Source organism: Ceratotherium simum, chromosome 18 (assembly GCF_057802395.1).
Source record: "Ceratotherium simum simum isolate JZ-2026a chromosome 18, ASM5780239v1, whole genome shotgun sequence".
Lineage (NCBI taxonomy): Eukaryota > Metazoa > Chordata > Mammalia > Perissodactyla > Rhinocerotidae > Ceratotherium > Ceratotherium simum.
This window is the reverse complement of record NC_141917.1, coordinates 49,396,468-49,423,358: the sequence shown is the minus strand read 5'-3', so window position 1 is coordinate 49,423,358 and position 26,891 is coordinate 49,396,468. Positions and strand designations below refer to the sequence as shown.

Sequence of the window (26,891 nt, the reverse complement as noted above, 5' to 3'; positions counted from 1 at the left end):
TACCTATTCGGGGTCTTTTGTTGTTCCATATAAATTTTAGGATTCTTTGTTCTATTTCTGTGAAAAATGTTGGAACTTTGATAGGGATTGCATTGAATCTATAGATTGCTTTAGAAAGTATGGACATCTTAACTACGTTAATTCTTCCAATCCAAGAGCACGGAATATCTTTCCATTTCTTTGTGTCTTCAATTTCTTTCAGAAATGTTTTATAGTTTTTGGTGTACAGCTCTTTCACCTCTTTGGTTAAGTTTATTCCTAGGTATTTTATTCTTTTTGTTGCAATTGTAAATGGGATGGTATTCTTAATTTCTCTTTCTGCTACTTCTTTGTTAGTGTATAGAAATGCAACTGATTTTTGTGTGTTGATTTTGTATCCTGCAACTTTACCATATTCGTTTATTACTTCTAAAAGGTTTCTGGTGGATTCTTTAGGGTTTTCTATATATAATATCATGTCATCTGCAAATAGTGACAGTTTCACTTCTTCCTTTCCAATTTGGATCCCTTTTATTTCTTTCTCTTGCCTGATTGCTCTGGCTAGGACTTCCAGTACTATGTTAAATAGGACTGGTGACAGTGGGCATCCTTGTCTGGTTCCCGTTCTTAGAGGGATAGCTTTCAGTTTTTCACCATTGAGGATGATATTAGCTGTGGGTTTCTCATGTATGGCCTTTATTATGTTGAGGTACTTTCCTTCTATCCCCATTTTATTCAGAGTTTTTAATATAAATGGATGCTGTATCTTGTCAAATGCTGTCTCTGCATCTATTGAGATGATCATGTGATTTTTATTCTTCATTTTATTAATGTGGTGTATCACGTTGATTGATTTGCGAATGTTAAACCATCCGTGCATACCTGGAATAAATCCCACTTGATCATGGTGTATAATCTTTTTAACGTATTGTTGTATGCGATTTGCTAGTATTTTATGTTGAGGATTTTTGCATCGATGTACATCAGTGATATTGGCCTGTAGTTTTCTTTTTTTGTGTTGTCCTTTTCTGGTTTTGGTATCAGGGTAATGTCGGCTTCGTAGAATGAGTTAGGGAGCTTACCCCCCTCCTCAATTTTTTGGAAGAGTTTGAGAAGTATAGGTATTGAGTCTTCTTTGAATGTTTGGTAGAATTCACCAGGGAAGCCGTCTGGTCCTGGACTTTTATTTTTGGGGAGGTTTGTGATTACTGTTTCGATCTCCTTACTAGTGATTGGTCTATTCAAATTCTCTACTTCTTCTTGATCCAGTTTTGGAAGGTTGTATGATTCTAAGAATTTATCCATTTCTTCCAGATTGTCAAATTGGTTGGCATACAGCTTTTCATAGTATTCTCTTATAATCTTTTTTATTTCTGAGGTGTCTGTTGTAATTTCTCCTCTTTCATTTCTGATTTTACTTATTTGTGCCTTCTCTCTTTTTTCTTGGTGAGTCTAGCTAAAGGTTTGTCAATTTTGTTGATCTTTTCAAAGAACCAGCTCTTGGTTTTATTAATTTTTTCTATTGTTTTTTTGGTCCCTATTTCATTTATTTCTGCTCTGATTTTTATCATTTCCCTTCTTCTACTGATTTTGGGCTTTGTTTGTTCTTCTTTTTCCAGTTCCTTTAGGTGTATTGTTATATTGTTTATTTGAGATTTTTCTTGTTTGTTGAGATAGGCCTGTATTGCTATAAACTTCCCTCTTAGAACCACTTTTGCTGTATCCCATAAATTCTGGCATGTCGTATTTTCATTTTCATTTGTCTCCAGGTATTTTTTTATTTCTCTTTTGATTTCTTCATTGACCCAGTCATGGTTCAGTAGCATTTTGTTTAATCTCCACATATTTGTGGCTTTTCTGATTTTCTTCCTATAGTTGATTTCTAGTTTCATACCGTTGTGGTCAGAAAAGATGCTTGGTATTATTTCAGTCTTCTTAAATTTATGGAGACTTGTTTTGTGGCCTAATATCTGATCAATCCTGGAGAATGTTCCATGTGCATTTGAAAAGAACGTGTATTCTTCAGTTTTTGGATAGAATGCTCTGTATATATCTACTAGGTCCATCTGTTCTAGTGTGTCATTTAAGGCCAATGTTTCCTTATTAATTTTCTGTTTGGATGATCTATCTGTTGGTGTAAGTGGAGTGTTAAAGTCCCCTACTATTATTGTGTTACTGTCTATTTCTGTTTTTATGTCTGTTAATAATTGCTTTATATATTTAGGTACACCTACATTGGGTGCATAGATATTTACAATTGTTATATCCTCTTGTTGGATTATTCCCTTGATCATTATGTAATGCCCTTCTTTGTCTCTTTTTACAGTTTTTGTTTTAAAGTCTATTTTGTCTGATATGAGTACTGCTACCCCAGCTTTCTTTTCATTGCCATTTACGTGGAGTATCTTTTTCCATCCCTTCACTTTCAGTTTGTGAGTGTCTTTAGGTCTGAAGTGTGTCTCTTGTATGCAGCATATATATGGGTCTTATTTTTTTTTTTAATTATTATTATTATTTTTAATTTTCCCCCCAAAGCCCCAGTAGATAGTCATATGTCATAGCTGCACAACCTTCTAGTTGCTATATGTGGGACGCGGCCAGGCCGGAGAAGCAGTGCATCAGTGCGCACCTGGGATCCAAACCCAGGCTGCCAGCAGCGGAGCGCGTGCACTCAACCACTAAGCCACAGGGCCGGCCCTGGGTCTTATTTTTTTATCCATTCAGCCACCCTATGTCTTTTAATTGGAGCATTTCTTCCATTGATGTTTAAAGTAGCTATTGATAAGTATGTACTTACTGCCATTTTTAAACTTTTTTTTTTCTCTTTGTTTTACTAGTCCTTCTCTGTTCCTTTCTTCTTCTATACAGAATTGATGGTCTCTTTAGTTTGAACTCTGTCTGAAAGCGCTACTCTTTAACTCTCCTCCTCCCTCCTTTTATGTTTTTGATATCATATCTAACCTCCTTTTTGTGCATTTGTATCCATTACGTTCTTATCATGGGTATAGATAATTTTTCCTATTTGTGGTCTTCTCTTTTCCCCCTTTTTTTTTTTTTTAAAGATTTTATTTATTTATTTATTTTCCCCCAAAGCCCCAGTAGATAGTTGTATGTCATAGTTGCACATCCTTCTAGTTGCTGTATGTGGGACGCGGCCTCAGCATGGCCAGAGAAGCGGTGCATCGGTGCGTGCCTGGGATCCGAACCCAGGCCGCCAGCAGCGGAGCGCGTGCACTTAACCGCTAAGCCACGGGGCCGGCCCTCTTTTCCCCTTAAATCAGTCCCTTTAACATTTCTTGTAGCACTGATTTCTTGTTGAGGAACTCCTTTAATTTTTGCTTGTCTGGGAAATTTTTGATCTCTCCTTCCATTTTGAATGATAATCTTGCTGGGTAGAGTATTCTTGGCTGCAAGTTTTTTCCTTTTAGCACTTTCAATATATCGTGACACTCTCTTCTAGCCTGTAAGGTTTCTGCTGAGAAGTCAGCTGATAGCCTTATGGGGTTTCCTTTGTATGTAACTTGACTTTCTCTTGTGGCTTTTAGGATTCTCTCTTTATCTTTAATTCTGGACATTTTGATTATGATGTGTCTTGGTGTGGGCCTCTTTGGGTTTATCTTGTTTGGGGCTCTCTGTGCTTCCTGTAACTGGATGTTTGTTTCCTTCCTTAGGTTAGGGAAGTTTTCATCTATTATTTCTTGAAATAGATTCTCTACCCCTTTGTCTCACTCTTCTCCTTCTGGGACACCTATAACACGGATGTTAGTGTGCTTGATGTTGTCGCAGAGGTCCCTTAGACTGTCCTCACTCTTTTTAATTCTTTTCTCTTTTACCTGTTCAGCTTGGCTAATTTCTTCTAGTCTTTCGTCCAGCTCATAGATCCGTTCTTCTGTATCCTCTACTCTGCTTTTGAGTCCCTCTAGTGAATTTTTCATTTCCAGTATTGTATTCTTCATTTCTGATTGGTTCTTTTTTATATCTTCCATTTCTTTGTTGACATTCTCACTGAGTTCATCTATTCTTCTCCCCAGATCAGTGAGCATCCTTAACACTCTTAGTTTGAACTCTCTGTTGGGTAGGTTGCTCATTTCTGTTTCACTTAGTTCCTTTTCTGGGGTTTTGTCCTGTTCCCTTACTTGGAATGTATTCCTTTGCCTTCTCATTTTGCCTCTTTCCCTGTGCTTTTGTCTACGTATTAGGTAGGTCAGCTACATCTCCTGCTCTTGGATAGGTGACCTTATGTAAGTGATGGCTTAGGAGGCCTGCGGTGTGCTTCCCTCAGGTCTCAATGTTCCAGGGGTGACCCCTACGTGGGCTACATGTGTCCTTCTGTTGTGGCCTGTTTCTCTTGCTGTAGACACCCAGGGAGGCTGAGTTATGCTCCTGGCCAGCTGTCATAATGCTCAGCTGCTTGTAGTTGTTGTGGGCCCTTCAGTCTAAGATGATATTTATTATAAAATATTTTATATACTAGTAAGTATATTTTATATACTACTAATAATAATAATTTCAGTCTTATTTAGAATTTTTGCATTATATTTATGGAAAAAAAACTTTTTTAGAAAGAGGTCTTAATCATATGCCACTTTTGTGCATGCATAAAACAGAAAATATAATATTCTAGTTAAGATATGCCTAAAACGTTTTTCACATTTCAAATTTGAATCTTTGAGTGGCTTTTCAATTCAAAGTCAATGATGACATATTTTTGCATACAGAATCATCCTCTATGCCATCAAGAACATTGGAGATTTAGCATTTTTATAAGGTACCCTACTTGACTGTTTCCTGGCTGTTAAAAAATAATAACAATTTTAAAATACACCCCCACTTCAGAGATATTAAAATGTGGGGTAAAATGAGTATCTTGGAATTGATGAAATATGGCATATAGTACTGACTGAGCATAACACATGAGCAGTCACATAATAACTTTGTAAAGATGGTCAGTCTATGGGCATGTCCAATCAGCTATTTTGAGACTGGAGGAATGGAACACAGCCGGCAAGGCCAGAGTCTACCCAACACAAGAACATTGCATGGCGCAGAGTAGGTGCTGAATAAATGAGTTTTTGAATGAACAAGGCCCAATTTTACAGCAGAATTAAGCATTGTCTCATATTAATTTATTGGTATCAGTAGTTACTTCAACTCATGTATTAACTAGAGAAGATTTTGAATTACTCTATATATATATTCAGATCTCTGCATTTTACATAAGCAATGTCTTTGGCTTGGCTTTTCACAAATACTACAAGTTTGAGGAGAAGAAAGAGAAAGTTTGAATATGCAAAAAAGATGATGCTGACCAAGTGAACTTCTGAAATGTGCACAGGGCATACAGTGATACAGCATGAATGCTTGTGTGTACTTGGACAAAAAGTTAGACTAAATAAAAAGGGAAATAAATAAGAGACTGCTTTAAGCTCATTATACTAAAATTTTACTTGATATATATCTGTATATTAAGGATCTACTTGATTGCGTTTTTCTTTTTTTGAGAATGGCTAACTTATTTCATCAGATAGAATGATGGCAATTCTTTCTTTTGTCATTAAGTACAGAAACATCTTTGTGATTCTTTCCCTTCCTCTGAGCTCAATTGATTTTCATAGATTCTAAGAGTATAGATTGGTATGCAACGATAATCCTTGGGCTATCTGCTAACATTTGGTTGTATCAATATGATTTGATTCCAAGCTCAATCAATGCCCATATGCTGATATGCTAAAGTAAAAATGTCAGACACTGGCTTTGCCCAGACTGGAGGACAGCCACAGAGGACCTGCCTTTTTAACAAGTGTGTTTAAGGAGAATCATTTGGAATATAGAAGATTAAAAATTATATCATCTGAAGAATTGCAGGGATAGAGCTGAGGGGATGTTTGGTTTTTGAAAGAAACTGCAAAGTGGAGAGGGGTGTAAATACTTCTTAAATGCTTCCTAGGGTACAGTGCAGCATACACTAACTTCGGATGACTTCAAGAAGTAGAACCAAAGATAGAGAAAGATTTAGGTTCAGACTTAGTGCACATGCTCTGGTGGTCATTGCTGCTCAGAGGTGGAATGGGCTTCTTCAGGTAGTTGTGAATTTCCAGTTCTTTGAGCTATTCCATCCTAGGATGGACAACAATTGTTAAGGATGTCATCAAGGTGACTCAGGCATCCCTAGGTGAATTAACTGGGGGACTCATAAGATCCCTGCTAAGCTAAGCTTTTACAAACTCAGGAGATTAGAGGGGTGGTGATCTATATAATGAAGATAATACATCTTGGCTTACAGGTTAGAAATAAATAATATGTGCAAATGCTTTGTGATATGTGTGAAGATAAAGTTTCTGAGAAACCTTGTTGTTTTAATTATACACTCTCTCCCCTGAATCTTCATCCTCTGTGTCCTTTTCCATATTTCTGCTTGAATATCTTATCACTTTTCAAGCGGCAATCTAAGTGGACCTTTCTCTAACCCTATCTGTATTTGGACCATCCCCAGTAGATTTAATTACTTCTTCGTCTATATTACTACAGTGTTTTATGCATAATTTGAGTACAATAGTTATATGATTTCTGTTTACTTTTTTTCTAATTCCTGCTGAAATATAAGTTCATTCACTCAACAAATATTAATTTAACTCATTGTATGCCAGACAACTCATGGATCCTAATTGTTGGGAGAAAAATCTCAATGGATTTCTGTGCTCCTACATGGCCCAGGCATTCTGAGTAAAGCACATATTTGAATAACAAGCAGCATTGGAATCTAGAGATAGTGTATCCTACCAGAGAGATGTAGAACCATCTCCCCCCTTGTGGAAGTCCCAAGTAAGAAAAGATAAAGCCATTTCCCTTGCCTCCCAGGAGGCATTTGCTTACATTTCAGGGTAATAAACTTGGAGACACCTTTTCTTTCACCCAAAGGAGTTTGCTACGCTCCAGGATGATGAGAAATATCTCCTTCAGTAGGCATGGATAAGCACATATGCCAGGAGCCTCTTGAAGTTTCCTAAAGTTGGGGTTTCTCTCCTGTGCTTTATGCCACCGCACATGCAGGTAAATATGTAGCCCTCATTACATCAACTGTGGTTTTTGCTATGAATTATAAATGGTCTTTTTGTTTGACCCGGGGGTCTTGTGCCTAAATATATATGTGAAAAACCATCATGCTAACCTGTTAGCTTACAAGTAGGGTAAATCTCAGACTCTTCCATCATTTCTAACAACACTGCTCTGTGTGTATGTACACATGAGTATGTGCAAGAATGTGCACACATGTGTATACTGGAGCGAAAGGAGGAGGAGGGGAAGAGATGTCCATTAAATAGATAATTACACTCTAAAATGTGGTAATTTCTGAAATAGAGTGCTATAGGAGCATAGAGGAGGGAACCAAAACTGCAAGGCTAGTGAATATTGAGACTTTTTTAAATGGTTGATAAAATACTAACTCAATGCAATTTTGAGATAAGGTTGGGAAAGGGTTCTCAGTGATTAAATCTCTCCAGTCATCTAAGGAGTTTATCTTTCAACAATGCGAAATTTCAGACTTCCTCTCTGCCCCTCACCTTGTCTGCAGTGAAAGCTTTCTCTGTACACCTTGTTTCCAGGCATTACCTGAATTATTTGGCTATGTCTTTGTAGATAATTAATCACCTTCTCCTTGTTTCTCACTCACCTCCTTACCTCCTGGAGGATCTAGGGCTTCCTGTGACCCTGAGGCCTCCTCCACGATTTGTATACAGAAAGGATAGCACAATATTGCACTTTGCTATAAGAACTACTCTTTTACACAATAGATGTCCGAGTTAGGAAAACAAACAGAAAAAGCAAATCAGAACCACATCAATTATATTCCCTAATGGAAGAGTCAGTTATGGAAGAATCAATTATTATTTTGCCGGATCAGTGAGAACTTGCTGGGCATCTTGGTAAGTGCCATAGGCACAACTATTCAGCACTTTCAGGAGCAGCAAGAACTATTTTAACTTTTCTTTTAGCAGATCTGACTTATTAGATAATTTTAGTTGATTTAGTGTTCTTTCTTCTTTTTCTTTAGGTCCTGGGCACATTGGCAAAAAATCAATTTCCCAAACTATGTGAGAGACATACTCCTCCCCAGACCCCGCCAGTGCTCCAATAGCTAGTTCCCTTCCTGTCTTCTCCCTCTAGGAATAGTGGGATTGGAGCTGCTGTTGGTGTGGAGCAAACGTGGTTTCCTTAGGCAAGCAGCTAGGCTGCAGATGATCGCTGGAGTGTGGGAGGCTTGGCCTCAGCAGAAGCCCACTCCCACCCTCCCCGCCCACGGCCTCCTTTGAGAGGCAGACATCCATCCCTCCAGTCCCACAAAGTGCTGCAGGAGGAATATAAAGGTGTGGGCAACACCTGAGACACTGGCTTCTTCCTACGGTGCACGGCCCCAGCTGCATTCGTCAGCTTAGACTCAGAGAGCAGGTAAGTCACTCTGACCAGTCCCCATCTGAGTTTGGAGCTGAGAGTACTGGCTTAATAATGACCCAACATCCAAGAAAATCTCAGGAAGTCTGAACACTCTGGACACACTGACCAGCCTACACACAGCCATGAACTTGGCACTCCAGGCACACGGTCAGCGCAACAGCTGACTGTTTTATACAGACTCACCATTCCATACCCAACAACTGTTCTAGACACCCTGACAGACCCGAATAGACCAATCCAAAGAGGTGACTGGTCCTGACCACAGACTGGCCCCCACCTGGGATACCCTATAATCCCACTCTACTGCCTGATGGCTCTGAGTACATGGGGGCTGGGAAGCTGTGATGGCCCCAAGGCCTCTGAGAAAACTTCTACCCTATGAAATGTTGTGGTATATTTTCCCAAAGTACAGCTGAGCTTGGTTTTCAAGATGATTGTTACAGCTAATGAGCATGTGAGTGTCTAGTGATAATACTAATAATAGCTATCATTTGTTGAGTTCTTACTATTCAACAAATACTATGTGCTTTATATGTATATATTAACTTGTTTTATCCATACAACAATACCGTAAATAGATCCTATTGTTACCTCTATTTAATAGATGAGAAAAGAGTAGCAATGAGGTATTAAATATCTTTCCTCATTCTTAATCACTGTTTCTTACCAAATATCTGATTTTTCAAATGTTGACATTGAGAGATTACAGGTAGTTAGTGACTTTATATAAAAATTTGTGTTGCTGAATGTTTTAATTAATATTTTTCTTTTAATTAATCTTATAATTTTTGTTTAACATTTAACGTATGTTACTTGACCCTAATACAGTGTTTAAAGAGGATATAATATTATGTGCTTCTCAGTCTAAGATAGACTTTTGAATGAATCTGATATTCCTTCTGGAACTTCTGAAATGTAAAAAGCCTGTGAACGTTTTCCCTAAGAAGCGTAACAACCAGTTGATGACGAAACTGTCTAGTCTACCTCCCCAAAATATGAGTTGGGGCTGGTACAGTCTTATACTTTCAGAATCAGTGAAGAAATCTCACAGACAGAGGGTTGAAACCAATGTGGTCATACGTATACATTATACGTACGTATCTATGCATAATACATTATGGCATTGTTAGTATCGTCACTGGATGCTTGCTTATTCATTGACTATAATGTCCATTTTGAAAACCAAGCTCAGTTGTACCTTGGGAAAATAGAGAATTTCTTCCTTCTTACTTATTTTCAAAGTATTCAAAATATCAAGAAGTGTAAAAATCAGAAATTCTCTCTTGATTGTAGCAAGTAATTAAAACAGCCCCCGAGTGAAAACTGTATGGGTGAAAGCTGCAGAACCTCTGCACTCACCTTTTTGCCTCTAAGGCATTAAGAGAAATCAAGTTCACCAAGGCCAATCAAGGCCGTATGACTGGCCATCATATGGAAGCCAATATTTATAGAAAATTGGCATGGATTATTCTGACAGGTAGGAAAACTTTCTAAAATATTCTTGATGTCTAACACAGGGATCTGACATTATCTCCTAAAGACAGAATGTTTGCTGAGTAGTATTCCATTGTGTATATATACCACATCTTCTTTATCCATTCGTCCCTTGATGGGCACTTAGGTTGCTTCCAAGTCTTGGCTATTGTGAATAACGCTGCAGTGAACACAGGGCTGCATGTACCTTTACAAATTGGTGTTTTCAAGTTCTTTGGATAAATACCCAGCAGTGGAATAGCTGGATCGTATGGTAGTTCTATCCTTGATTTTTTGAGGAATCTCCATACTGTTTTCCATAGTGGTTGCACCAGTTTGCACTCCCACCAGCAGTGTATGAGAGTTCCCTTCTCTCCACATCCTCTCCAACACATGTTGTTTCCTGTCTTGTTAATTATAACGGGCATGAGGTGATATCTCATTGTAGTTTTGATTTGCATTTCCCTGATAGTTAGTGATTTCCAGGCATTTGTGACAACATGGATCGACATTGAGGGTATAATGCAAAGTGAAATAAGTCACAGGGAGAAGGTCAAATACCATATGATTTCCTTCATTAAGTAGTAGATAATAACAACAATAAACAAACACATAGGGACAGAGATTGGATTGGTGGTTACCAGAGGGGAAGGGGGGAGGGAGGAGGGTGAAGGGGATAATTCGGTACATGTGTGTGGTGATGGGTTGTAATTGGTATTTTGGTGGTGAACATGATGTAATCTATGCAGAAATAGAAGTATAATGATGTACACCTGAAATTTTTACAATGTTATAAACCAATGTTACTGCAATAAACAAAAATTAAAAAAAAAAGACAGAACGTTTGCATATGACTTTCACTATGTTTTTTCCGTTACCCTAATCACTTTAGAATAGTGGTTCTTAGTCTTGGCTGCACATTACTGTTCACCTGGGGAGCTTTAAAACATACGCTTACCTGGGCCAGAGCTTCTGATTTAATTGGTTTGGGATGTGGCGTGGGCATTGAGATTTGGGAAAGCTCCCCAAGTAATTCTATATGCAGCAAAAGTTTCAAACCACTGCTTTAGAGTAACTCTGTGGTTCTAACTCCACCACCATCCCCAACCCACCCTCTCCTTGCTCCCTCTGCTATGCACATTCCTCTCCTTCTCTTGTTGCTGCCAAAAAACCTGAGAGATATACATACTGCCAGCAGTTTGCTCTTACCTAGGAGGTATTAATTCACATAACACTGATAACTGTTTAGCTCTTAATATTGCTAGAAACATCATGCTTATTCTAGAAGTACAAGGTTTTTAGCATCCAGATTATGACTGTGTGATAAACTGATCTGGGTATTTTTGAATGATATTTTAGAAAAAAAAAAAAAAACAAAAACAATGAAAATTTCTGGTTTTGACATACCCTAGAGGATCAAATTTATATTCTTTGGCATGTTAACAGATGTCTGTGAAAATAGAGTTTCACGGCCATAAAAATTTTGGCAAACATTGGGTAAAAATAAAGTTAAACAACTTTTTCCTTATAAAACTCTTGGAATACTTAATACGTTAATACGTATGGTGACTTTTCAAGGGTATAATAGTATTCAATGTTCACAAATTTATTTGAGCCCTTTTATTATTAATTAGGGAAATAAATCTTTTAGGCCACTAATTATTTTTCTTTTCCTTCTCCTTCTGCTTGAAGCCAAGAAACTTTTATACATCAGAAAATAAGAAATTCTTATACTAAGGAGCTGTGAGAACAGTAGAGTACTGGGTAGACAAGTAGGAAAAAACGGAAGATTTATGCAGGTTATCAAATACCACAAGGGCGAATTTAGTACCAGATGATAATTTAACATGTTCCGTGTGTGGTGTTAGATGAACTACACTATTGACAGTAGATATTGTACATAAATGAATTGCTTTATGTATTCTTAAAGGTATTTGATAAAACTCTATAGATGTTCTTATTGGGTTTAGAACTTGCAAGCAGTTGGAGAACTTTCATATAGAAACGTTTCATATAGTTGGGAACCTGTTTCATCTAGTTTTATTTCTCTAATTCCAGGATTTTTTAGGTAATACCTCAGGAGCTTCTAAGGTAGTAGCAGTGTTGTTAAACGTAGTACTTGTTTTACTGTTTATTGCAGTGCAACAAAGTATCCTCCAAATTAGTGGCTTAGTGAGAATGTAAAATGGCGCAGCTAGTGCGTAAAACTCTGTGGCAGTTCTTCAAAAAGTTAAATATAGAATTTCCAAATGGCCCAGCAATTCCCCTCCTAGGAATATACTAAAAAGAATTGAAAATAGAAACTAAAACAGATACTTGCTTGCCAATGTTCATTGCAACATTATTTGCAATAGCCAAAAGGTGGAAACATTCCAAGTGTCTTTCAACAGATGAATGGATAAACAAAAATGTGGTATATATGTTAGAAAATATCATTCAGTCATAAAAAGAATGAAGTTCTGACACATGCTACAGCATGGATAAACATTGAAAACATTATGCTAAATAAAATAAGCCAGATACAAAAGGTCAATTATTGTAGGATTCTTGTAAGAAATATCTAGAGTAGGCAAATTCATAGAGACAGAAAGTGGATTAGAGGTTACCAGGGGCTGGGGAGAGGGAGAATTGGGGGAAATTGCTTAAGGAGTTCAAGGTTTCTGTTTGGGGTAACGAAAAAGATTTTGAAATTGATCTGGTTATGGTTGCATAAAATTGCAAATATAATTAATGCTGCTGAATTGTACACTTAAACATGGTTAAAATGGCAAATTTTGTTGTATAGATTTTACCATGATAAAAGCATTTAAAAATAAAATAAAATAAATTAATTGCTTAAAATAACAACCATTTTATATGTTCATGATTCTGAGAGTTAGGAATTCAGCCTATGCTTAGTTGGGAAAGTTCTGCTCCATGTAGTGTCAGCTGGGGTTTCTCATGAGTCAGATAGTGGCTATAACCACAACATCCAAAATGGCTTCACTTCTGTACCTGGAAAATGATGCTGGCTGCCAGCAAGGAGCTCATCTGGGGTCTCAGGCAGAAGCTTTGCTTCTCCTTCATGCAGGCCTCTTGACATGGTTATTTGAGCTTCCTCACCACATGGCAGCTGGGTTCCAAGAAGGCAGTTTCCAAGATTTAAAGGCAGAATTTGCTGTTCTATAGCCCAGGTCAGAAGTTAATGCCTTCACTCCTGTTGCATTCTATTTGTCAAAACAAATCATAGAGCCCAGCTTCAAAAGGAAGGGAAAGAGACTTGCTCTCTTGATGGTTGAGTGGAAAGTTCACATGGATAAGGTCACGTGGATTGGGTGCTATTGTTGCAGCCAGTTTTGGAAACACAATCTACCAGAATATTATATATATTTTAAAGTATAGCATGTGTCCCTTGTTGACCCTCACTAATGGAAAATGACCCAAGTGTGATAAAAATTGTCAGCCTGTTTTACCCTCTGGGAAGAAAAGGTGCAAGTGTAAAAGTGCCCTCATCTATACAAACAAATGCAACGTCTGGTATTCTAGCTACAGTGCAATATGAAATAAGATGTATATCATGGTTTAAATGAGACAAGCATACACAGCAAGACAAGAATTTAGAACCACAGAATATTCGTGAAATTATCCTACTCAATGTACCAACACATATGCACATCACTTAAGCAAGGGATATAATTTTTCATCTGTTCTTCATAATTAAATATTTTAATTTTATATAGTCAATTGTCTCAGTTACTTAAGAAAACTTTAACATCAATTTTTAACATCTCAATTCCTTGTCAAAAGCATTCATATACACACAGACACAGATACATAAAGCTCTGTGCTTTGTGGCTCTGCAATAGTCACAAGTTAAGAAGACATGGCCCTTACCTTCTAGCAATTTTTATTTAATCTGATAACATTTTCTTAGCTTGAGAATTTGCCATCTCCAAAAGCACTGCCGCCCACCCCACACCCGCCCCGCACCTAACTTCATCCTACAATGATCATTCTTGGGTTTTTTATTCCTTTTTATCATATGACAATTTCTTTGGATGATTGTTTACTGTATTAAATACGTGCAATATTTGAGATGAGAGACCCACTATTTACATGATTCTGCCCTAGTCCTTGACTCTTTAGATAAAGGGCCAGAGTCCCCTCCTTTGTTTAGCTACTAAAAACTAGTTCCAGCTCTGGCATCAGGCTTTTATTTATAATAATAATCAAAACAAAACAGCATTAACATAAAAAATTAAAGTGAACCCTTATTGAACACTTCATATGTACCAGGCACTCGAGCACCTTACAAGCATTCTATCATGTATTATTCAAAATAGCCCTTTAATTAGACACACTTCTATCCACATTTACAGATAAGGACATTGAGGCTTGTCATGTATCTGAAGTCATCCAGCTAGTAAGAGCTAAGAGTTAAAACTGGGCCTGATGGCTCTGGAGCCTATGCTCCTAATTTCTATTAAGCCTCTTCATCACAAAAGTTTCCAGTGTATGCTCATAACTTTGTTCTCCTGCTCTTAGTCTGTTAAGAGGGATTCAGGAGGGTTCTATTTTAGAGCTACTGTTGAGGGAACATGTGAATCAGCTAATCCTTTGTTGCTGAAAACAAAATAACACCTCTACTATCCTTTTCAGTGTAAATGGGGTTTGTTATATTAAGCAATAAGAACATAAACAATAACAACAAAATATATGTGTCTGGAAGCAAGGTAGGGCTCGGTCTCATTTTTAGGCTCTCCTCAAGCAATCCTTCCCAAGAATGATGGGAGGTGATCCTGGGACAAGTCATGGCCGATCTTCTCGAACACATTCTGTGTCACGTTTAGCCAACCTCCTATTATTGGGCCAAAATGCAGATGTTTGCTCCTTACTCTAATCGCCTTGACACTGTTCTGTTGATCATTAAAATATGATCATCATGCCTATCCCATTCACCAACTCAGGCAGATGTTAAGGGTATTCCATCAGGAATGAAATCATTGATTGGCTTTACATACTTGATCAACCTTAAAATGGGCAAAGTATAGCCAAGATGCAGCATAAAGATTCAAGGGCAGGTGCAAGCATTCGGGGTAACCAGAAGACACAGGACTCTTTATAGAAAAGGCAAAGTGCTTTTACAGTGCAAGCAAACACAAGACTTCTACATAAAGATGAGTTTGAATACTTACTGGCCTGGCTGTTCTTTCTTGTCTTCATGTAGTTTCAAATAAATAAACGACTTATTCTTTTATTTGAGAAATGTCAATTGAGCATCAGCTGGGAAACAGACACTGGTAAGTATTGGGAAATGGACTTGCATTATTTTGGAGAGAATATGAACAGATTGTAATGGTGGGAGATTTATAGAGAACTTGAAAGTCCATACATGAAGGTAAATTGAGAAATTCTTATGAGTCTTTTTGCTTGCCTATGAGCAATAAATTCAATTTCATTCTAAACAGGTAATGGGAAATATCAATTTAGTTATACAGATTATTAAAATAAAGTTTGTTGCATTTTAGTACCAATGGAGTTCATTAAAGTTTCTCTTTCTTTGCCTTGACAGTGGGGATATGTGGTACATAAGAAATTCGAAGTTACTTGAATGAAAGTGAGAACACTTTGTTTTAGAAGGAAGGGCAGGCCTGGTTTGAGGAAATAAGCTGTAAAATATCCCTTCATTACTATAGGGAAACAGTAAATGAAGTGTTCTCCTACTATGGCTAAATCTTAGTGGGTAAACCTTAGATTAAATATTAAAGTTCTGGATTCATATCCGCAGTCAGTGGGAAATTATCTTAAAATCTGGCCATCCCTGTAAATTTTTTCTTAGGATTTAGAGAAGATATGTGAAGAAAGTAAATAGTGTACAATTATTGCAGTGAAGTGATGAAAACAAGGAAACGAAATCTCGGAGACTAAACCCAACAAAGGCTGAGTTCTTACTGGGCACATCTGCTGAGGGCTGCTGAGAGCTGCATTCTACATCACCCTCATTTCAGAGCCCAGCCAACAGAGCAGCCATGCTCTGGGGCAGTGCGTGTTGCTTTTACAGAAGAAAAAGAGAAAGTGGTGAAGCACATACTAACTCTTGAAGCTTCTGTTCAGAAGTAACACACATCACTTACACATATGTTTTATCAGCCAAAGAAAGTCATATGGCCACAGCTGAGTTCAGAGGGGTGGTTAATTACAATACTATCATGTGGTTGAAAGACGAGAGAGAACCAACTATTGTTAACCACTTTAATGGCAATTACAGCATATTGTCATGATGTTTGTCTTTACCTAACATGACTTCACCCTTTATATTATAATATACAAAATGTGTCTCATGTTGTCAAAAATTAAAAAGAGAGAGATTATGCAATGTCCATATTATACAATGTCAATATTATACAATGTCAATATTATACATGTCAATATCACCTCTCCCATCTACCATCATATTGTGAGCTCAAGAAAAGCAGAAGTGTCATTATAATTCATTTTTGCTAAAATGGGTCTGTTTTTATAACAGGCCATACCAGGTAGCCTTGGATGGAAGCAGATAGTTAGATGGTAGCAGATACTTTCACACAAACACCAGGAGCAATGTGCTTCAGAACTCAACTTATGTGTTGCACACAGCAAAAATGTTGAGGAATTAGTCATCCTTTAGTTATTTCAAGTAATGGAAAGTTGTATGTAAGAAAAAAGTATAATAAATTGTAAACAACCCTGACATTGCACTGAAGAAGAAAGTAATGTGCTTTTACCACTGGGCCTGGTGGGAAGCATGGGGCAAACAAGAAGAAGAGCTCACCTTGAGGTCTGTAAAAGCATCCCCTGCTGTCCTCACCCCGGCACCTCACCTGTCACCCAGCAATCAGGAGATTCCTCTTACGTAGAGCAATCAGCACTGCACAGCCTTGGGATTTAAAAAGAAAGAAAGAAAATAACATCCTGCATTTCCCTGACTTGCATGTCAATTGTCCCATTTTGCTAAAGCATAACAAAATGAGAATCATATCTGGATTCAGTTAGAGTGAAAACTCACTGAAAGATAGGAGTACAGAAATAATATTTGGGAGGTAGAGAAAAAAAGAGATGTTCTCAGCTCTCTAGGGTGAGCCCTCAAGTCAACACTGACAAAATAGAGCATGTTATCTATTCCACACCTCTGTAAGTCCAAAAATGGCTTGTAGCATATGCAGCTTCTCTCTCCTAAATGTTCTGGGGCCAAATCACATTGTGAGCAAGACTTTGGGTGTGTTTGTGGGGAAGGGTGGGTGTGAGAGTGGGAGGGGAGTCAAGACAAAGCCAAATAATAAATTTTGAATTGGTGAGTCAAAGGCATTGTATGGGCATTTATACTCGCCTCTTTGTGTGAGTCAATTATAACAAATAATCCCAGTGCAGCCACCTTTGGGTTTGGTCCTGCTTCTGCTGTAATGTTTTGAATCCACGTTTGTCTGTTAAATGCAACCACGTTTCTTGGGGAGCACCATCAGCACAATGGGTGTCATGCAGGGGCTGCTGTTTGACCTGAGTTTGAAACATCCAATCAGTCAGTATGTGGCAGCGTACATAATTTTGCTAATGAACATTTCCTGAAACCTAAAACTCTGAGCAGTGAATGAAAATATAGGAAGTGTAATTCACAAATTCTTTAAGATACCCTTGGTTTTCAAAAAACAAAACAAAACAAAACACATGAACCCTTAAAACCCCTTAGACATCAAAACTGGATTTTCAATAGCAGACAATTTAGCGAAGTGGTTGTGACCCAAGCTGCAAGATAACATGAAAAGACACCATAAGAATGTTAATTGAATTCAAATTTAGAATTTTATTTCTCTTGTATGAATTAAAAGAGATTTCTATTGATCTTCGCCACATGGCTATAAAGCTGTGGCTTTTGCAGGAGACCAGCTAAGAACTAAACAGTTGAGGCAACTGATTTGAAGCCAGAGAGCCAGGCTTTCACACCATCTCAGCAAGCCCTCACAGCCCAACTTTGCCCAACGTTGGGTCCAGAGTTTTTTCCACTAAGCTAAGCTTCCATTCCCTGTGACACCTAATACCAACTATTAATGTTGTTTCCTTTTTAATTCTCTCTTTATGCAGTTTCTCCAGGGAGTAAAGTTAATCACATTGATCAGGAGTGGAGGGGGAGATTACTGTGCTCTGGCCTGATGTATTTTGTTGAACATAGTTCTTATTTCAAAGGATATTGGACTACTGTCTTGTTGTCAACCAAATATAATTTATGAGCACAAAACTCTGATTTCATAATAGCCTCAAGATATGGAAACCTGCGGAGAAGAAGAGTAAAATGTCCTTTGAGGTTGCCAATAAGTCAGCATTTGACAAAAAACCGTTGAGTACCTGCTATGTGCATGCTCTACTCTTGGGAATAAAAATACAACCTCCGGGCACAGAAGAGACAAATATCCCTCTGATATTCTAGTAACTGATAACTGTTTATTCACTCCACAAATATTCATTGAGTACCATGTGAAAGACGATCTGGGAAACTACACCTTGTGTGGTAAAGCAATCAATTAGAAGATATTGCCTCTTAAATTGCCTCTGACCAGCCTTAAATTCCTCAGAAAAATCCAACATATTTAATGTAGGAATATACAAATTATAGCATGCTTTGTTAAAACAGCTTCATGAACATATTTTGAAAAAAAATATTCAGTCATAAAAGAGTACACGCATAGTAGATGATTCCATTCATATGAAGTTCAAGAACAGGAAAAATATTCTAAGGTGATACAGATCTGAAAAGTGGTTACTTCTCATGAGAAGCTATTGACTAGAAAACAGGAGGAATCTTTCTGGGGTGATAGAAAGATTTTCTATTTTGATCTGAATGATGGGTACATGGATTTATGCACATGTAAAAAGATATCTAGCTATTCAATTAGGATTTGTGTATTTTACTGTATGTAGAATATACTTCAATAAAAAGCATAATGCCCAAATGAAACAAAACAAAAGTCTTGATTCTCATAGTTAGTATCCTCCAAGACAAGCTACTCAACAATTACTAAACCGATTATATGGCGACTTTATACAGTTGTAAAAATATTTTTTTAGAATGAATGAACTCTCCATTCTGTTGCATGGTCTACATGTCTGTTTTTATGCCAGTTTCATACTGTTTTGATTACCGTTTTGTTGTACATTTTTAAATCAGGAAGTGTAATGCCTCCAGTTTCTTTCTCAGGGATATGTTGTCCATTCAGGGTCTTTTGTGGTTCTGTATGAATTTTAGGATTGTTTTTTCTGTTTATTTAAAAAATCCCATTGGAATCTTGATAGAGGTTGCTTGAATTGACAGATGACTTTGGGTTGTATGGACAATTTAACAATCTTAATTTTTCCAATCCATGAATGTGGGATATCTTTCCATTTATTTGTGTCCTCTTCAATTTCTTTCATCAATGCCTTATAGTTTCCAGTGTACAGATCTTACACCTCCTGGGTTAAATTTACTCCTAAGTATTTTGTTGTTTTCAATGCTGTGATAAATAGGACTGTGTTCTCTATTTTTTTCTAGATGGTACTTTCTTAGTGTATAGACAAACAGATGATTTTTTTATGTTGAGTTTGTATCCTGCAGATTTACTGAATTTGTTTATTAGTTCTAACAGTTTTTTGGTGGAACATTTGGGATTTTCTATACATAGGATCATATCATCTGCAAGCAGAGACAGTTTTACTTTTTCTTTTCTTATTTGGATGCCTTTTGTTTCTTTTTCTTGCTTGATTGCAATGGAATAGAATTGAGAGCCCAGAAATAAACCCATGCATATATGGTCAACTAATATTTGACAAGGGGGCCAAGAATACACAATGGGGAAAGGATAGTCTCTTTAATAAATGATGTTGGGAAAACTAAATATTCACATGCAAAACTAGATGCCTATGTTACATCACTCACAAAAATTAACTTGAAATGGATTAAAGACTTAAATGAAACTATAAAACTCCTAGAAGAAAATACAGAGAAAAAGCCTCTTGACATTGGTGTTGGCAATAATTTTTTAGATATGACACCAAAAGCAATAAAAACAATAAAAGCAAAAATAAAAAGTGTGACTACATCAAACTAAAAAGATTCTTCACGGCAAAGGAAATCTTCAATAAAATGAAAAGGCAACCTGTGGAATAGGAGAAAATATTTGCAAACTACATATCTGATAATGGGTTAATATTCAAATATACAAGGAACTCAAACTCAATAGCAAAAGCAAAAAACACACACAAATAATCTGATTAAAAAATGGGCAGAGATACATGAAACCAACAGATACATGAAAAGTTGCTCAACATCAGTAATCATCAGCAAAATGCAAATCCAAACAAGAATGAGACATCATCTCATACCTGTTAAAATGTTTATTATCAAAAAAAGCAAAAGGTAAGTGCTGGCAAGGATGTGGAGAAAAGGGAAATCTGTACACTCTTGGTGTGAATGTAAACCAGTAAAGCCACTATGGAAAATAGAATGGAGGTTCCCTAAAAAATTAAAAATAAAACTACTATATGATCCAGCAATCCCACTTCTGGGTATGTATCTGAAGGAAATGAAATCACTATCTCAAAGAGATATCTGCACCTCCATGTTCACTACAGCATTATGTACAATAGCCCAAGACACAGAAACAACATAAGTGTACATCTACTGATGAGTGAATAAAGAAAGTGTGGTATATATATGCAGTGGAATATTATTCAGCCATAAACAAGAAGAAAATCCTGCCATTTGCAACATAGATGAACCTGGAGGGTGTTATGCTGACTGAAATAAGTTAGAGAATGATAAATGTATATGATCTCACTTAGATGTAGATACTAAAAAAAACACCTCATAGAAACAGAGAGTATATTGGTGGTTGCCAGGGACAGAGAGAGAGAAGAGGAAATGAGTGAAGGTAGTCAAAGAGTACAAACTTCCAGTTATAAGATAAATAAGTTCTGGGGATGTAATATACAGCATGATGACTATAGTTAACAATACTGTATCATATATTTGAAAGTTGCTAACAGACTAGATCTTAAAAGTTTTCACCACACACAAAAAATTATAACTATGTGAAGTGATGAATGTGTTAACTAACCTTATTGTGATAATCATTTTCCACTGTATACATATATCAAATCATCACATGTACACCTCAAACTCACACAATGTTATATGTCAATTATGGCTCAATAAAACTGAAAAAAAATTAAATTAAAAAAAAAGAATGAACTTATCCTATTAAGTAAGAAGTAGGTGTATATTACCTTAACATAAACCTGTTTATCCAACTACAAAGTAACAACAACCCATTTTTCTCTGTGCCCTTTTAGCCTGCCTGTCTTAGAAAGGAGTATTTCTTTTATTTTGGTTAGGACAAAACTCTTCTTGGCTGTCAGAATCACTTGGTTATTGGAGTCCTAGCCAAAAACAAACTCTAATTAGGCAGAAACATGAGTACTATGACATTTCTTGTGCAAAAGAAATATTTAAAATTCAACCCGACTTTAGAGGTGTTGAACTACCTTTTCTGTGCTTAACTTAAATGATAAACTGAAATTAGTTGGCAGGATCTAAGATAGTATTATTACAAATATACTTTAAAAATATCCTTTCTACGGGAATTTACACAACCACACCTTATAGTCAAATTGCTTTTTTGAAAATGTTTTCAGATATTTCACTATGTTTCCTTAATTTTCACAGTAACTCTGAACTAAGATGGACAAAACCACTTTCTTTAGTAACAACCTCGCTGATTATTATGAAGAAATTACCAACCCGTACTTCCTTTATTTAGTTTAGGGATCCAAGGTAAAATTCTTAGTAAAAAAAAAATAATTGAGACTTCTGTAAATGCTTTATAGTCTACATAAGAATATTAACAATATCAGTGGTTTATGTACCTTAGAAATCCAGAAATCCAAGACTGGGAGAAGTAATATGCATTATTAACTTTATGCAATTAATGGTAATTTCATCGAGAAATCTGGTTTCACTCCATAAAACTCAGTCTATGAATAATGCTTTGCAAGTTAAAAATCTTCAAAATAAAATTTCACTCTAATATGGCTTAATTTCTTTTGATCCTTCAGAGTTGAAAAAGAATGCAAACACAAAAATTCAAAAGAAGAATGGAATTCAAATGATCTGATGAAATGCTCTTGAAATTTTCAAGAGATTTGCAGATCTCAGAGATTAAGATGAACATTCTAAACAAAGTTTCAAAAAACTGAGGGTCTGTGATATTGTAAGAAGTCTATTGTAAACATGAGAATATGCTCAAATATCTATTATTGCACAGAAATCAAAACAGAAATTATTTTGTAAAGACTGAAATAGAAAAATACTTTGACTACTAGAAAGTCTTTCCATAATTAAAAATCTCCTTGCCAATATGCTTCTTTGGGAAACAACAAGAACAGTATTGAAGCCCATGATATAATAAGGGTTAAAAAGTAGATAATAGTAGATTAAATAAAATCTCTGATATTAAGGAATTTCATTTGTTTTGGTTTTATGATGCTGTAAAATTCCCAGGTTGAAAACAACTGGTTAATAGTCTTTATTTTTCCATTTGCAATCTGATATTTGGCACTAAATAAACATCACTTATAACTGGATTTGTTAATGTTATGACTTGAAAAGTGCCAAGATTTCTTGAATTAGAAAATTTTTCAAATTTATCTGAGAGTTACAAGTGAATGTACTGTCTCTTAGAGTTGAGATATGTGCATTGATATTTAAGGTCTGTTCAAAGGCAATTCCCTGGTAGGGAATTGATGGTGTTGCTTCAGATTCTTGAAATTTTGTTTTCTAAATTACACTCTGGTTTGGAAATTTGTCACTTCTTTATATTTCATTTGAAATAACTCTTCAAGTACCATTGTCTCGCCTAAGATCAAACTTCTGTTAACATAGAAGCATCATAAAAGAGGCAGAAACTCAGAACATGAGCAATGTGGTGTTTTCTGTAGTTCCATATGATTTCTTACAGGTTGGTTTTGTCTTAATTAGAGTGTAAGCTTATGGAGATCAGGCATTACATTTCTTTTAGCCACCTAGTTCCTATCACCGTGTTAAGAATATCAATAGTGTCCAAAATACTCAGTGATTGACCATCTTTCAGAGAAGATTGCATTTGTTTTATTGCTTTTGTTAAATTTTATTTGGACATTTTATTTATATATATTTAAAATTATTTGTATTTTTATTTTTTATTGTAGTAAGGACATAACATGGGATTTATCATTTTAAAAAAATCTTTTTTTTTTTTGTGAGAAAGATTGGCCCAGAGCTAACATCTGCCAATCCTCCTCCTTTTTTCGCTGAGGAAGACCAGCCCTGGGCTAACATCCATGCCCATCTTCCTCTACTTTATATAGGACGCCACCACAGCATGGCTTGACAAGCAGTGCATCAGTGCACACCCGGGGATTCGAACCGGCATACACCGGGCTGCCGCAGCGGAGCGCGCGCAGTTAACCACTTGCGCCACCGCCGGCCCTAAAAAATTTTTTTAATGTAAAATATATTACTGTTAAGTATAGACACAGTGTTGTACAGCAGATCTCTAGAACTTATTCATTTTGCATAATTGAAACTTTATACCTGTTGAACAACAACTGCTTATTCACTCTTCCCCCCAGATCCTGGCAACCACTATTGTACTCTCTGTTTTTATGTGTTTGACTATTTTAGATACCTCATATAAGTGTAATCATGAAGTATGTGTCCTTCTGTGACTGGCTTTTTTCATGTGGCATAATGGCCTCAAGGTTCATCCATGTTGTTACATATTACAGAATTTACTTCTTTTTAAAGGCTGATTTTTTTACTTTTGAGTTCCTTATATATTTTTTATATTAACCTCTTATCAGATATATAGTTTGCAAATATTTTCTCTCATTCCTTTTCACTCATTGCCTTTTCACTTTGTTGATTGTTTCCTTTGCTGTGCAGAAGCTTTTTAGTTTGATGTAGTCCAACTTGTGTGTTTTGCTATTGTTGGTTCTGCTTTAGGTGTCATATCCAAGAAAGCATTACCAAGCCCAATGTCAGAAAGCTTTTTCCCCTAGGTTTTTTGTAGGAGTTTTATGCTTTCAGGTGTTATGTTTAAGTCTTTAATCCATTTTCAATTGATTTTTGTGTATGGTATAAAATAAGGATCTAATTTAATCCTTTTGCATGTGGATATCCAGTTTTTCCAACATCATTTATTGAAGAGACTATCTTTCCCCATTTGTATTTCTGGCATCCTTGTTGAAGACTGAATGACGATATATGTGTGGATTTATTTCTGGGCTCCCTATACTGTTATATTGGGCTATATGTCTGTCTTTACACCAGCACCATACTGTTTTGTTTACTGTAGCTTTGTAATGTATTTGAAATCAGGAAGCATGATGCCTCCAGCTTTGTTCTTCTTTCTCATGATTGCTTTGGCTATTCTGGATTTTTTGTGGTTCCATATGAATTTTAGTATTTTTTCTTATTTTTGTGAAGAATGCAATCAGAATTTTGATAGGGATTGCATTGACCTGAATTTTATAGATTGCTTTTGATAGCATGAGTATTTTAACGGTATCAATTCTTCCAGTCCATGAACATGGGATGTCTTTCCATTTATTTGTGTCTTCTTTAATTTCTTTCATTAACATTTTGCAGTTTTCAATGTACAAGTCTTTCACTTTCTTGGTTAAGTTTATTCCTAAGGATTTTTAGTTTTTGATGCTATTGTAAATGGGATTGTTTTCCTGATATCCTTTTGGATAGTTCATTGTTAGTGTATAGAAATGCAATTGATTTTTACATGTTTAATTATATCCTGCAACTTTACTAAATTCCTTGATTAATTTTTTGTGGAATCTTCAATGTTTTGTATATATAAGATCATATCATCTGCAAAATGATAATTTTACTTCTTCCTTTCTGATTTGTATGGCTTTTATTTCTTTTTCTCACCTAATTGCTTTGGGTAGGACTTCCAGTACTATGTTGAATAGAAGTGGTGAAAGTGGGCATCCTTGCCTTGTTCTTGATATTAAAGGAAAAGCTTTCAGTTTTTCATTGTTGAATGTGATGTTAGCTGTGGCTTTTCATATATGATCTTTATTATGTTGAGGTAAATTCTTTTTATACCTAGTTTGTTGAGATTTTTTTGCCATGAAAGGGTGTTGAATTATGTCAAGTGCTTTTTCTGCATCTATGAAGATGATTATGTGATTTTTATTCTATGTGTTGTATCACATTAATTGATTTGTGTATATTGAATAATCCTTGCATTCCAGAGATAAATTCCACTTGGTCATGGTGTATGATCCTTTTAATGTGTGGTTGGATTCAGTTTGCTAGTATTTTGTTGAGGATTTTTGCATCTATATGTATCAGGGATATTTGGACAACTTAAAGCCAGAGAAGCTTCATTGTCCTTCAAGTGAAACAATACACCATTTATTCATTCAATAAACATATATTAAATCCCAGTAATATTACTTAATTTAAAGTGACTATGATGAATCCACTGGTTTCACTTCTGCTGAATAGCCTTTTTGGTTAAGAATGCAAGTAGAAATCTTAATTATTTGGTTTGTCTTCTTATCCTCTACAGTTCTAAGACAAAGTATGAAAATTAGTCAACACAATTCCTTTCCCCTAGCATTTCTATCATAAATATTTGATTTATTTACTGGCTACTTTGATTTTCAAGATGGCAAAACTCTAACACTGAGCAATGTTCTGTACATTTTACATATTGGTGATAGTCATTGTCCTGAAAACCAATAGCATGATATGCATTTTGATATACTGTAACTTGACAATGGGCAACAAATCTTTTCAACTTTATTCGTTTACATGAGGATTGACACTATCTAGTGCCTGCAACTAAGGAAATGTATATTACTTTTAGGGCAAATTTGCAAGAAAAACAAACTTTAAAGTTCACCTTAACATCACTAATAGGCACACAGTTGGTTTTTTTATCTAGAAAAATATAGAAACATTAATTGAAATTATTTCTCCCATCATCCTGATTTTTTAATCCCCTATTCTGTTTTATTTTTGTCATAGCATTTACCATTATTAGATTTTTTAAAAATTATCTGTTTACACCAGAATATGACTTCCTAGAGAACAGAACTTGAATTTTTTATTGCTAAGTGCTGTATTGCCTAGATGTTGCCTCATGTACAGTAAGTGATCAACAAATATTTGCTGAAAGAATATGTTAAATAAATCTAATGATGTGAAAAATAGTTAAGGATATAAGCTTGATCCTTTTTCTAACTGTGACGTAGAAGTCAAAATAAAGAATATTAAGGATATTTCTTTAGAGTTCTAAATATTTCTATAAATACTAAATGCACACACACACCCCAAGATAACATGTTGAAATATTTTTTATGTGTTACTAACATCAATGATTTAGAGATCAAATGAAAGTCAAGTTCATGAGAGACAATAGGCTTCAATAAGCACAGCATTACTTAGTTTTTTAGAAAGGATACAGGACAGGCAGCAACACAGCATGATTTTACACAACAGAACAATGCTTCTGATTTCCCAGTCACTTGGGACGCATGTGGTTGCAAGAGATGAAGCTGAGTGAGGACACAGCTTCTCAGCTCAGGTAAGTCTTCAGCTCTAGGATCCCTTTACTTTTACACTTAGACTATTACACAGCTCTCCCAGGTGTGCGTGATGAACAGCTAGCCATGAATCTGTCTCAGAGCTTTGCGACTAGCTCCTATTCTGTGGTACAGCTGCATCCCAGAAATACTATTTATTCATTACTTAATAAATAGTCTCAACAATAAGGTACATGTCTTTGGTCTAGTTTACAGTCTTTGTTTAAATTCTCATTTATCTTGGTTCTGGTATAAATATTTTTGTAACAATCCTTGTGTTAATGTTGTAAGGAGGATTTAACGAAGATTCAAATCTCTAGCATCCTCTGGATTTAGAGGAAAGTCATAGAAAT

At 36.0% G+C, this 26,891-nt stretch overlaps 1 long non-coding RNA gene across 2 annotated transcripts in view; it reads left to right on the top strand.

Moving 5' to 3' along the window:
* The window catches only part of LOC147914640 (uncharacterized), a 108,502-nt gene that overhangs the window by 15,481 nt on the left and 66,130 nt on the right, over positions 1 to 26,891 (top strand). For both annotated transcript variants that reach the window (XR_015555120.1, XR_015555119.1), the window contains exons 2-3: positions 6,838 to 7,029; positions 8,033 to 8,427. This is a non-coding gene — a long non-coding RNA (uncharacterized LOC147914640). The remainder of the gene's footprint in view (positions 1 to 6,837; positions 7,030 to 8,032; positions 8,428 to 26,891) is intronic.